This window comes from Electrophorus electricus, unplaced genomic scaffold (assembly GCF_041902795.1).
Source record: "Electrophorus electricus isolate QZ-2024a unplaced genomic scaffold, ASM4190279v1 Scaffold73, whole genome shotgun sequence".
Taxonomy (NCBI): domain Eukaryota; kingdom Metazoa; phylum Chordata; class Actinopteri; order Gymnotiformes; family Gymnotidae; genus Electrophorus; species Electrophorus electricus.
In genome coordinates, this window is record NW_027658790.1 from 241,970 (window position 1) to 253,061 (window position 11,092).

The 11,092-nt window shown below is 39.3% G+C and overlaps 1 non-coding gene across 1 annotated transcript; it reads right to left on the bottom strand.

The window, feature by feature from the left end:
* Positions 1–6,457: 6,457 nt before the first annotated feature.
* On the bottom strand, positions 6,458–6,529 carry trnae-uuc (transfer RNA glutamic acid (anticodon UUC)). Its single transcript has one exon. It is a non-coding gene; the product is annotated as a tRNA-Glu (tRNA).
* Positions 6,530–11,092: the final 4,563 nt, after the last annotated feature.

Below are 11,092 nucleotides of genomic sequence, written 5' to 3' on the forward strand. Positions count from 1 at the left end.
CTTTCAGTTGTACTTCACATGACTGACACTGTGTAGACTTTAACTAATGTCCAGTTGTGTAGCTTTAGAGTTGTGTACAATTGGAGCAATTGACCTAAGCAACATGTATTGCATACACAGTTTGCCTTAACAAACCTATCACTTCATCATGGTCAGAATATGTGTTATAGATACATGTAATGCTTCAGCATTGCTACTAGTTCTAATACACTCAAACTAGTGCACCAGAGTGGGTGATGGTAATGGTACTGTTAGAAGCAAACCTATATGACTGGGGTTGGGCTTCCACACACTGTCCCTTTCTCCCAATTCACAGAGCGGAAACGACTCGTTTTCAGCCTGTTTTTTTTTTTTTTTTACACAACCAATTTCCAACCTCTATAGATATCGCTTGGAATTCAACAGGCACCTGTTGCTACTGCACCTTTAAGACGGATGTAAGATAAATGAGCTCCTTTATGATTGGCTGCCCTGTATTGTGCTTCATTCAAAAGGTACTCAGAGCTGAAATGCCTGAGAAAGGCAATTTAAGTGGGTGTGCTAAACCTCTATAGGCTGAATAGGCAGAGATAGGTCAATAAAGTGTTCTTGTGACATTAGAAATACAAATTTCAAAAGGGGCATTTTTGGCAGCTTAACTGACATAGTTAAGTATTTTAACATTTAAAATATATATATATTAAAAGGAGAATGTTACTTATTTCACTCTGACTGTAAAACAGTGCATATTTTGTTAAATGGGATTTCCATACCATGTTTTTTAAGGCTGCCTTATGTATAAATAAATATGCAAGAATGCAGAGCATGAATAGGTCAGTCTTCCATTCTGTATCACATACCTACCCTTGATAACACCGTGGTAACTGGAAAAAAAACAACCCTTTTTACTCAGTTGTCACTACTTCCAATAGACTTCACGCTAATCTCATAGAAGTCCACCCCTTTCCGTGTCCTCCGGAAACTGCACTTCCGTTGTGTTGTGACAGGATTTGTTCCTGAAGTTGTATGCGTTTTCTAAATTTGCACCGCATTTCTAAAGTGTGTTACCACTTTGATGAATATGCTTTGTGTATTTGCAGCACGATGGGTTTTCCAGGACACCGTAATTTATGCATGTTTAATTCCATCTTTTATTCACGTACTAAGCCCAACTCTATAGGCTAATATTTATAAAACCGAGATAACCATAGAAACGTCTTCATCTGTGCTTGATACTTTCACGGAAATACGGAACTGCTGCTTGTCAAGCTTGTTTCATCAGGTTTTATATCATCGTCATGACGTGTTTGAATTGATCCCAGGCATATGCAGTCCTCATCAAAATCCATGCATGTCCTAGGCTGTGAGTAAGGTATGTTCTCTCTCTGGTCACAGTTGGCAAATAAATTATGCATATAGATTGTGGGGAAAACACTTTAGCACGTGTTCTCCAAAGAAGTGTCTTAATATGAGCTATCTAGCTAGTTCCAATGTCAACTGTACTCATAACACTGGGTTTCTCTCTGTGCTCAGGTGTCTTATTCGCATGCCAGTAACATGTTAGCGATATTGCAGTAGTGTGAATTTTTATGTTGCCCGTGATGAAAGGTGACAGGAAATAAAAATCCAAACATTTTTTTTGTTCAGGTCTTTTTAACGGTCATAACTGACACATATTTATCTAACAAAAAAATCAGGTTCCTCTAAATGTGTGGAAGAACTGTTGTGTATATTTTTGTTTCCAGTGGCCTGAGTACCTAAAATATGTCATCATTTTAGGAAGCAGGAAAGCAGGGCTGCTTACAAACATGACATTAGTATATTATTTTTGGGATATTTTCATTTATGATTTTCCCCTTTTTGTTGTTTGTTTGCTTTTTTACTTTCATTTTTTGTAGGGACTGTGATATATATTTTGTTATTTGAATGCATAATATAGCTTTGGGGCTCCCACAGACACTTGTGTATATAAACATATTAGGGGAGATTTTTTCATTGATTTGTATATGTTTGTGAAGGAATGCACATAGTTCTCATGTTTGACCCACTTTAAAGATATTTTTTGACTTGTATCAGAAAGGAATACAAGCATTTATTCATATCAACATTTTCCTTGCAGAGTCATTTCAAAGATGATGCAACAGAATAGTTTTGCTTATCTATTCTGTACTTTGTTTATTGACAGGTAATTCCACCCTCAACTTTTTAGGGTGCCTCCCCATAATTGCTCAGCTCTTCTGTGTAATAAAAGCAGGATTGGTTTGTATATCACATTGGTGTAGGTCATTTTCACCTGTTATATAAAGAACATTCTAATGGCTTTGGGGGAGACAAACCAAATTAGTCCTTTATAATTGTAATTATATATTACTTTGCTTCATTAGAAGTTTGTGATTATTCCTGTTATTCATCAACTTAGGTACCGTGATTTACTGGGGTAGGTCAAATTAAAAGATAATTGCCTGCTTATATTAGGTAAAGAAAGTTTTTTATGTCATAGTTTTCACTTACTATGATTGGGACAATACATCTTTTACATGAGGATGGATTTTATCAAAGCTTATAGGGATCTGTATGCCATGCATAGGACGCTTATGCTTTATTTAGTTCACTAAATACAAGCAGTTCATTTTTGTTTTAAATGTTGATGTTCCACCTGCTCCATCAGACCCTCTGCTTTGACACTATGTCCACCTGGTGTACATCAGTAAGCACAGCCTATAACAAGGTATGTCTTAGCCACTTGTAATCTTCTAAGCATTAACTTTCACAACATTTTTATGACAATGTTAGTCTTTATAGTTTCCATAATTAGGTGCTTAACTGAAATCAGCTCCAGTGTTTCATGTTGATGTCTTTCATTTTTCATACATAGTCATGTATATATTTGTGACATGCTACATTTGTTACTGTTTTCACTTGAACAAGGAAAATCATACTCAAAACAGATATATAAGTGGACAGTCAGGGTGAAATAAGTAACATTCTCCTTTTAATGTTATATTTTAAAAAAATATTAAAGGTCTTAAGTATGTCAGTGTTTTCGTTAGTCTTTTGGCCAATGTTTTTTTTAAAAAGAGATAAGGAGATACCAGAACAAAATAGAAAAGCAAATAATAGAGGAAGATGGCATGGGATGGAGGGATGGAGGGATGATAAAAGACAGGGGTAGTAACGGATAATTTATTCTATTCTCTCAGCTATTCTCTTTAACTAATTCTGAAGTCTGCATCTTTATTTTCTATTTGAATGTTAACTTTACGACTAGCTGATTGGGGATTTAGGAACGACACTAGCGTTGATTTTGATTCTAGCCACAGTTCTAGTAATAAGCAGTGTTACAACTCTGCATGCAAAGTCACTGAACAGTTGACTGTTAATTCTGTAGTAAGCATAATGCAAAAAATACAACAACATATTTTGTTGTGATTGAAAAAATTACGTCCTAAATACATGCGTTGTAAATACATTGACATTAGTATTTTTAATTAATTTCTAACATTCAGAGACATTCAGAGGTGTTTCTATTAAGCCCAGAGTCAGCTAGGTCTCCACTCTCTAATTACTCAATGAACCTCAATGGTTTCCCAATCACATCTTCTCTAACAGTTAAAGATCTTGGAGTTATGGATCCCAGTCTCTCGTTCGAAGCTCACGTAAATAAATAATGTTTCTAGGACCCCCTTTCTCCACCTTAGAAACATTTCAAAGATTAGGAGCATGCTCTCCACACATAATACAGAAAAGGTAGTCCATGCATTTATTGCTTCAATATTGGACTACTGTAATCCCTTACTATCTAGCTGTGCTATTAAGTGCCTAAAGTGCCTAGCGAGTTCAAAATGCAGCAGCCATAGTTTTTAATAGAGCTAGAAAATTTGATCACATCAATCATATCTTAGCTACTTTACTTTGGCTCCCAGTAAAATTTCGTATTGATTATAAACTACTTTTAATAATTCCAAATGTGCATTAGACTTTACAGTAACCTAAGACAACCCTTTTGCATGAAGGGAACTGGTAACTATGCTCACCCTCCATAATGTGCAAAAGATATTTAAAGTGTAGGACAGTCGAAGCATTATGCGTGCGCGTGTGTGATGTTATTAACATGACAGTAAAAGCTTATCATTTTTAAACGGGGGCTGATCGACTTTCCACTTATGCAAGACTTATGTCAAGAGTACATGTCAAAAATTAGAGACGAAATGAGGTGCTAAATGCCGCAATTAGGCATACAGCAGTCAAAGGCAATTTGGAAACACACTTAGAAAACAAAGATCATGATCTTTGATCATGATCAAACTTTCAAAAAGCTTATCAACGTGACGAGAATGTGAAGTTTAGGTTCATCTATAGTGTTACAGTATCAATGTGAAATATGGATATCGAGGTCAGCAGCACGTAAGAATGTATATGTGTGAAACATCTTCGTCGCCATAAATGTTGTGTTGTTACATAATTAAGCAGTCCATCCAGTTTCAGTTACTTGATTTATGAGCAACCTGTGTCCACTGTCTAACTCAAGTATTTTTATTTTAATTTCCTCCATGTTGTTTATAATAGGCCTACAGTAAGAAATCCTTTTAACTGATTAATAATTAAAAAATATCTTTCTTGACTATAAGAATATAGCTTAACCATTAGAAAGATTAAACATCCAGTGAGTGTGTATCCTGGCATGTTAATGTAAAAGGCAGCTCCTACTGGATTTGGGGAAAGATTAGTAAAAGATTTCAAGTATCTGCAAAGCAGAAAACTGCCTATTCAACAGGCAGAAATTATGTGCTACCGAAGTAGTTGTGCTATTTGCATAGCCTAATTAATATCATTAGATCAAGTTCTATATTACCTATATTGTTATATTACAATTTTGCTTTTGCTTTTTTGCTTCACAATTGTTACACATAATTGCTGCACCTGATACAAGGATAGGAATTTAAATTTATTCATACTGGATATAAGAATCATTAATGGCTGCTGAGTGAAGCACTTTCATTGAAAATTCATCCACCAATTTTTTTTTTTTTTTTTTGGAACCAGAAACAGGGCGCATCAACCAGGAGTACATTCCAGCTCTGTTTTAGAACACTGGCTGTGATTCATTACATTTTGGCAATTGTGAAAACAAACTGGATGATACTTCTAAAAGTAATTGTGTTTGCAGTTTATTTGCACAGTTACATCAACAACACTGGTAGCATAGTCAACAGGCTTGATGGTTTTCCAGTGCACGACACCGTGATACCAGGGCTGGCCCAAGCCTGTGTGGGGCCCTATGCAGAAATCTGAGCTGCCACTGACATAACATCGGTAAAAAACAAATAGAAATAAATACATGGTCTTTGGCACCCTCTTGGCGGCCTTAGCAGGCTCTCATTTTGCTTATATGGTGGGACAATTGTTCTGCTGTTATCCTACCTATTGAGCAGTCCTACCTAGATTTAATGCACTTATGTACATCACCCTTAGTCCAGGTTTCTGGTGTTTATTTTAGATGCATTTTTTGTTGTATATATTATAATTAGGCTACTGTGGACAATTGTATACCGTATAGCTACAGCACCTGTACTTCACACACATGTAGTAATCGGATCTAGAAAGTTGCCAACCCTATTAAAATATTAGGTTTATAGTATAATATTTGAATTAAACAGACAAAGCATTAATCACAATCATTTGCATGATGATTAAATCTTGAACCAAAAATGTATCAGAGAGCTGTAGTGTTTTTTACAGACACACACCCAATAAAACTTTGCTTGACCATTTCTTGCCCTCTATATCATTCTCTGCAGTTTACTGAGAAAGACCTGACACTGGGTAATGCCATTGTCTATTCGAAGGCCAAAACAACAACAATCTTGGTTATCAAAGACTCACTCCACCCTGACCACAGCCTCTTCTTTTAGAAGCCATGAGAAAACCACCATCGCAGCTTGAGAGCACAAATCTAGCCTCTTAAGAGGTGTTATGTTCCACAGGCAGATCGATATCTCAATGCGGTCCACATGAAAGCAATTTTCTTTCCATGAGTGCAAATTGCACTTTTAATGCCTGATATTTCAGCCACTCATTTCTCTCACTACATGACAAAACTCTCGAAACTTTTCTCCAAAAGCACTGAATGTTATTCTAACCATTTATGGCCTTTCTCCATTCATGTACACAAAGTCCAGTATGATTCCAAATGTCATCAAAAGATATATCTGTTTGTAGCTGAACAACTTATACAATGCGATCTTTCTTCTTTGTGTCAAATGAACTTAACAATTGAAACATCCAAAACTGGCTGTGTTTCTTGCCAACATACTGGTGTTTGGACATGTGGGATTACTTGCATGTCGCTTTCAATAACTCAGTTGGTAGAGTAGAAGTTAAAACTGTCATCCTTAGGCTGTCGGCTCAACTCCAACTCACACAAACTTTATGTTTTAATGCAGAATCTGTCGTTTTATATGAGCATAAAAAGAGGTTTTTCCCTGATCGGGAATCGAACCCGGGCCGCGGCGGTGAAAGCGCCGAATCCTAACCACTAGACAACCAGGGACAAAGCTGCTGAGTTTACATGACAAGACCATTTTTCAAAGTCTGCACTCCTACTATTCTGACAATGTTTGGATGCATACTGGACTTGGTATGCATGAGTGGAAAAAGGCCATAAAGCGAGTTATTTATCTTTCTCTTTGTTCTACAAAAAAATGAAGTTTGCAAGAGTCAGGGCTCTTTTTTACCATCTGGGAAAAGAGGGAACGCTGGTGTCACTAACACATGGAAAGAGCTGTTATAGTATTCCCCATTTGTCTCCTTAATGTTTCTGACATTTTAGCCACTCATTTCTCTCTCTACATGAAAACACTCTAGAAAACTTTCTCCAAAAAATACGGAATGTTATTCTAAGTACTCAGAAAATAGTCTTTTCCTCCCCCTTCTGACGCGTGAACTTATAGACGCCCTTGATTGCACGGTGTCTCTGTAATTGACAGGGGAGAGAGCGTATGCCACTCCCTCTCTCCCTAAGAGTACAGCCAATTATGCTCTTCTAGACTCTCGGCCACAAATGGCTGTGACACCATCAGTTTCAAAGTTAAACACAACTCCTATAGTACTAATAAAAGCTTCACACTCAGCTCAGCTGGGGCATGGCAGACACTGAAGGAAACTCCTCACTTCACTCTCTTCATCTGACCAGTCATTAAGCTCCACTGGTTTCTTCACTGTTTGGAGTTTCAGCACTTCTAACACTTGTAATATTAGAATAGAATCCCTTTATTTACTAAAGGTACACAGAAATGTACACCGGTACACAGAAACTTACTGTATGTAAGAGTGCAATAGTTCAAAGCTGTATTAGTGCAGATAAATACAACTACAGTGCCATTGCAGCTTTTAATGCTGTTTCAGTATCAGGGTCTTCAGGAAGGCTCCACCTGGCAACCCTGAAGGGCCTTGCTATGCTTAAAACTACACACACACACACACACACACACACACACACACACACAAACACTTAACAAGGTGAGTTCTGCTTATTTGTTATTGGAGATTTGTTAAGAAGGCTGATCGCCATTTAAAATTAGATTTCACAAACTGTAATTGTTACACTGGTGAGTTTGAGGTAGAGATGCACTTTCATTAATACTGCTTACACTGTGTTTCTTTACAACACGCATGGACGTGTTGAAGCATCTCATATGCATGGAACACTAATACTCAGAGCATTGGAAGGTTGAAAACAGAAGCTATCTGGCTCACACAATGTTTTAAATGTGCCAAGGGAAATTCCAAGTGTGGCCATCCTTGAGTGGAGTGGAAGATAAATATGTTTTTTTTTGTATTTCAAAGCGGCTGTAAGAGTATAACAGGCAGTTTAGAACATGTCAGTCCCTCCATGTAATTTGAGAGAAAATATCCTATGAAGATTGGACCAAAATTCCTGCAGAGTATTTTCAGCACATAGTGGAAACTATGCCAGAAAGAATTGCTGCAGTTCTGGAGGCCAAAGAAGGTCCAAGATGCTATTAAATGGGTGTACTTAAGCCCACTTTGTCCTATAATAGGATGTTGCTGGAATGTATGTGGATGTTGTTGGAATGGCCGCAGAGTTGCGTCAGCAGTACAGGTAGTCTGTAATCCTTTCCCCCATCCGAGTGAGTTTGCCCTATTGCACGGGGTCGAGTTATGATGTGAATGTTTAATTACACAGGATGGATTGTGGGCGACAGAACCGAACAGCCTTCAGGATTCAAGTAGAGAAAGGTGAAACTTCTCCAGCCTTTGAGTTAATCACAGGACTATTGCATAGCAATTAGAGATAACAGAACAGCTTTCGGGGGGGTTTGGGTGGGTTGCCTTATCCGCCCCTTTAACAGAGTAGTCACAATTCAAATTTCCCTTGTTCCATTGTTTACAAGGCATTATACATGTGGTTTGTTTATAGTGCACGGAGTAATATGCAGCAAGTCTGGTCTGTCTGCTTTGGAAGAGAAACATTTGGCCAAAAGAGCAAGACACAGCCAGGAGGATGATTGGTAAGAGCACATCATAATATGCACCTTAAAGCTGTGCTCTACAGATAGGACCTGTTCCATGACTGCATATATAAATTTACTACTGACATTGCCATTTATATCTGGCCATTTACAGTGCACTCTTGCTCAGTGCAGCACTTGAAGCTGATTTTCCATTATGTTCAAGAGATGTTTGACCCGCTCAGGGTGACACACTTTAGTGAGGGCAGCAGTATCCTAGAGGACACTACAGACAGTGACGGAGACATTTCAGAGCGCGAGGTGAGAGGTTGAGTTTTTTGTTACTCTCTCTACGACATACTTTTCATGCCAGCTACTGTTGTGCAGTTCAGCCAAATTTAATTTCCTGCCTTGTATTATGATATATAAATTGCTGAACATCTTATCACTCAGTTTCAAATATCCCCTCAGCTGTTTTAAGCCATTTCGGTTATTCAGAAGTACTGCTAAATGGATGTGGTGGGAAAATGAGAGCACATCAAACACAGACAGCTTTATGCATTGTGTAGTAAAGAGTAAAATTTTATTGAGTTCTGTCCCCTGTATAACAGAGTAAAAGGACTGACGCGCAGTACGGTCCCCCTCCCCTTATACAGAGAACAGAAGAAAGAGAAAAAAAAGAAAAACAACTCCTACAGAGTATCGGCTAATTCATGTTTTGGTTAGCCTGAGCGCTGAAGGCTTCTTCTATGTCTATGGTTAGAACGGTATGTGAGCAGCTGGTGTACCTGACTCACATGCTTATCTGCAGACTGTTATGCTGTGACTATAGAAACATAAAGCAAAGTAAAATAAAGCAAAGTAAATTTCCACAAAATGAAGTAAGGTAAATTCCCACAACATTTCCCCCCTTTATTCTATATCACACATTATCACACATTTATTCAGCAAATAGCACTACGATGTCTTCATGTGGATCACCAGCACCGCCCATCTTGGGGAGCAGAATGTCTTCACTGAGCTGGGGTTGGTCATTGGCATGGCCGCTGAGCGCTGGCATGGTGAACACACTAGAAAGACGTCTGACACGCAATGACAAAAAAGGAGGTAAACACAGAAGAAGAAGAAAAAGAAGAAGAATGAGTAGCAGAATGGGCAACGCTACAGCCGCTACTGGAACTGTAGGCTGCGGAGTGAAGGCAGATCACATATGATTCATATAATCAGTGATATTAGCGCTGAGATCTGGAATGTAAAAACAGCAGGAAGTGTTAATCATTTTGCACACTCCTCCTTCCTTCATGGTTAGGAGATTTAATACCATTCTATGTTGAAGCACTGCTGCCCTTATCACTTGTTGTTCTATCTTTAAGGCACCTATTGCTGCTAAGGTGTCATTAACTACTTGCAGTAACTGATAAGCTAAACCATTGATCTTTTGCAGGGCTGCTACTGTGCCACCGCCCAGGAAAAGGGACCAACCAATGGTTTCACCCGGAGTGGTCCATGGGTCCCTCAGAATTCTACCACAATAGTCTGTGCTGGTTATGTCTCTCCTCACCCTGTGCTGCTTGGCATGGGGAAGTGTATACACCTGCGTCCTTGGGCGCACTACAGCTGGATAACAACAACCAGTCCAGTTCTGTGGCAATTCACCATAGGCCACCGAACCACCGACCCACATTACATTCCAATACCCCTGCAGGGTTGTCATGGAGCAATTCCACAGGGAACTGCTATTGGAGTCACTGCAAGTGCCATTGCTGTGCACCTGCACATAATCGATGCATCTGGACCAGACTTCCGGCACCTGCTGCTTCATCTGCTATACAAATATCTCACCCTTACTAGCTGCCACATGCAGCATCATTTTCGGTGGTGCGGGGTTAGTGGGACTGGGACAGTTTGAGGTCTGGTTAATAACCTGGCACATAGAGATTGTCATATTCACTTCTCCTACGTCTGCGTTTTTCAGAGGGATTACAGTCCTTGGAACACTGGTGTGCTGGCACACCAGGTACTCTTGCTCGATATGTTGGGCATGCACAATGGCTGACATACACGCTGTATTTTGTTGGCATTTAGCTGCTAATCATTCTGCTTCAGTGGCGTTGGGACCCTGAAATGGTAACAAGTCTTCTCATAAGTCATGGGATTCTTCATCCATATTAATATTCAGTCTATGTTCTGACTGTGTTAGCTGTGTCTGATTTTCTCTACCGTCTCTTGACGGTTCCGAGTGTCGAAAGGGTAGGCCTTGCCTTTAACACCCTACTCAACACAGTTCTGACCTAGTCTGTTTGGGTTCTGCTGCTTGGAGTTGGGGCTGGTGTCGGAGCCTTCTTACGGTGTGTGTGATGTACCCAGGTTCCTCGTCCTTCTATTTTGACAGCAGCGTGGGTTGTTAACAGGAGGTTCTAGTTGTCTCCACCTGGTGCCTTCAGTGGCGGTAGCCCCTGACTGAATTTCCCATAATGTGGCCTGCGGGGTAGCAGCGGTTTCCTGTATTGCTTGCACAGCGGTTTTAGTTGCAGCTGCCTTTGCTACTCTATCTGCAAAAGTATTCCCCTTGCTGATTTGGTCTTCTGTAGTCCTGTGAGCTGCACACTTAACAACTGCAATTGTCTTTGGCAGCGAAATGG